The sequence below is a fragment of the Tupaia chinensis genome, unplaced genomic scaffold (assembly GCF_000334495.1).
Source record: "Tupaia chinensis unplaced genomic scaffold, TupChi_1.0 Scaffold148768_1, whole genome shotgun sequence".
In the NCBI taxonomy this organism is placed as follows: Eukaryota; Metazoa; Chordata; class Mammalia; order Scandentia; family Tupaiidae; genus Tupaia; species Tupaia belangeri.
This window is the reverse complement of record NW_006208615.1, coordinates 395,089-398,373: the sequence shown is the minus strand read 5'-3', so window position 1 is coordinate 398,373 and position 3,285 is coordinate 395,089. Positions and strand designations below refer to the sequence as shown.

General features: G+C 39.3%; 1 pseudogene; it reads left to right on the top strand.

The window, feature by feature from the left end:
* Positions 1-1,725, top strand: part of LOC102471727 (multifunctional protein ADE2 pseudogene) — a 19,394-nt pseudogene extending 17,669 nt beyond the window's left edge.
* The last annotated feature ends 1,560 nt before the right edge of the window (positions 1,726-3,285 follow it).

Sequence of the window (3,285 nt, the reverse complement as noted above, 5' to 3'; positions counted from 1 at the left end):
GTTCTAAGCCACCAGCTCTGGGATGTGAACTGTGGTCGACTACGTGGGAGTCCAGCGACATAGCCATTATGCTAACTGCTGGTTCCCTTTTTTTTTTTTTTTAACATTAACTCAGAGACCACTTCTCTTTTCCAGATTTTGGTATCTCTTCCCAGTGCAATGGTAACTCCTGGCCCATTCAGGATAATGATGACAGCTGAGGTATAAAAACATTTGCATAAAAACTATGGAGGTAAAACAAAAGAAGTCTATGAACTGTTAGATAGTCCAGGAAAAGTCGTCCAGCAGTCCAAGGGCCAGATTACTGCAGGAAATGCAGCTAGAAAGAATCATCTGGAAGGAAAAGATGCAATCTCAAATAAAATTACCAGTTGTATTTCTCAGTTGTTATTGGAAGCAGATACCAAAATTGATTTCACCAGAAAATGTGCAGAGACAACTTCCATTGCACCCCAGTGTGAAATGATTCCAGTTGAATGGGTTTGCAAGCAGAATACCAACAGGTTCTTTTCTCAAAAGAAATCCTGGCATCAAGGAAGGATATAAGTTTTACCCACCTAAAGTGAAGCTGTTCTTTAAGGATGATGCCAACAATGACCAACAGTGGTCTGAGGAACAGTTGATGGCTGCAAAATTTTGCTTTACTGGACTTGTGATAGGCCAAACTGAAGTGGATACCATGAGTCATGCTACCCAGGCTATCTTTGAAATATTGGAGAAATCCTGGTTGCCCCAGAACTGTACACTGGTTGACTTGAAGATTGAATTTGGTGTTGATGTAACCACCAAAGAAATTGTTCTTGCTGATGTTGTTGATAATGATTCCTGGAGACTCCAGCCATCTGGAGATCAAAGTCAATAGAAAGAAAAAAGTCTTACCATAACCTCAAAGAAGTAATGCCCAAAGGGGTCCATATGTTAAAGAGAAACTGAGTGGATTGCAGAGAATAAAGTTGCTTCTTAAATCAGAAAGTCAATGCAGGGTTGTACTATTGACGGACTCAACTTCTGATCTTGGTGACTGTGAATAAAATCAAGAAAGCCTGTGGAAATTTTGGCATTCCCTGTGAATTCAGGTAATACCTGCCCACAGAGAGCCAGATAAAACTCTGAGGATTAAAGCTGAATATGGGGACCAGCAAATAGCGTAATGGTTACATCACTGGAGTCCCACATAGTTGACTGAAGTTTGAGTCCTGGATCCAGTGACTTTAACTCACACCAGGCACGTGTGCATGTGTGCCCAAGATTCCAAGAAGAGAATGGAGGAGAAGGGATTACAGCGTGGCCATCCCCCTTGGAGGGTGATTTCTTGCATTTTGTCTCTCTATCTTTCTGGTGAATGAACACATCCTATAGCAAAAACTTTCCTAACAATAAATAAATAAATAAAGCTGAGTATGAAGAGGATGGCATTCCTATGATGCTTGTGGCAGTGACTGGCAGAAGCAATGGCTTGGGCCCAGTGATATCTGCTCATACTACATATCTAGTTATCAGCTGCCCTCCCCTCACACCAGACTGGGGAGCTCAGGATGTGTGTTCATCTCTTTGTCTACCCAGTGGTCTCAGCTGTTCAACCATACGGAAACATCAGCTCAGTTTTCTGCTCACTTTTTCAGATTAAACTACCACCTGGTATGGGGCAAACTGTGAGCAAGCATGTTGAACATTTGGATTTCCTTGAAGCAAGCTGACAAGAAAATCAGAGAATATAATTTATAGGGAAGGGCATCATCACATATCTTGGGAAAAATGCAAAATTCTAGTTTAGCTGTAAAAAAAAATCAAGCAAGATGAAATGATTTTCAAGTCAATGGTAGAAACAAAATTAAATCTCTATATTCATGGATTAGTAAATTATCTGTTCATATTTATTAATATTTCTTTATAGGCAGTTAAATTACCATAAGGATATTTTAAAATTAATCTCTTACTATGTGGTCATTACTAGGTAGGTAACCTGTCAATGTGTCAATGATATCTATTTTGTAAGTGCTAATCTTGACCTATGATAAAGCTCAGAAGTTATAACTTGACCTTCTATATCTCAGTCTATCAGGTTGTCAGGAAAGCCATGATGTATTTTTCTATGCAAATATGCATCATGACTTTCCAGACAAACTAATATAAGTTATAGAAAATTAAAATGATTATATCTTAGAAAGATATAATCTTCTTCACTTTATGATCTTTATTAAAAAAAATAAGAAAAATAAAATTAACTTAGTCCTCTCCCACCAGAATATAGCTTCATCAGAGCAGAGATCCTGGCATATAGTAACTGCTTAAAATATACTTTCCAAAGACATGAATAATTTCTGAAATACTCCCTGAACAGGCTCTCCATTGCCTGGTGTCTAAGTTCTAAAATGGGCTATTTTCACCTCCCAGAAATCAGGAAAAGCCAAGCTAGAATGTAAATCCTCCTCACATGAGCTAGGCCAGGTTGTCCTATCTGAGGTATCTGGGAATAAAAAGAAGAGCCAGAGAAATAAGCTAAAGCCCTGAGAGGATCAAACTTGGTGAACATTGGTCAGTTGAAGGCCACAAATACAAAGAATTGGAGCAGCATCAAAAATAAGAATGAGAGACCAGCAGGTGGCATAGTGGTTAAAGCACTAAACTCTCACATGGCCTACTGCAGTTTGAGTCCCAGACCCAGTAGCTTGAAAATTGTGCCAGGCACATGTGTGTGCATGGCTCAGATACCAGGAGGAGAACGGAGGAGAAAGGATTGCAGTGTGGTCATACACCTCCATGCCCCCGGCCCCTGGGGAGGAGTTTGATTTCTCACTTGCCCTCTCACTGTCCCTCTCTGTTTCTCTCCAGTGAGTACACCTGCCCTGTGGCAAAAGCCTAAAAAAAAAAAAGAAAAAAAAAACAGTAATAGTGGAATGGAATGGCTTGAAAGTCCAGAGTCCAGAAAGATGCATGATAGTTACTTTGTGAATACTGAAAATTCAGTATTTTTGTCTTAACTTTATTGATTATGGGATATATTACTATGATATGAGAGTGGGTAAAGCTATATTAAAACCACAGGGTCAGGACTGGAAAGAACCAGCATAAGTTTTAGAGATTAATTTACCTCCCAACTCCCACAGTGGTTTGGCAGTGTACAAGTCTGTTGAAGTGAATGACAACACTTGGGATCACTCCCTACCTTTAGCAGAAGTTTCATTATGAAAGTTCCATAAAGAAAGATAGCATATTTTATTCATTACTGCCCCTGGCACAGTGCTATACATATGGTATATGCTGAATAAATATTTGCTGGTTGAA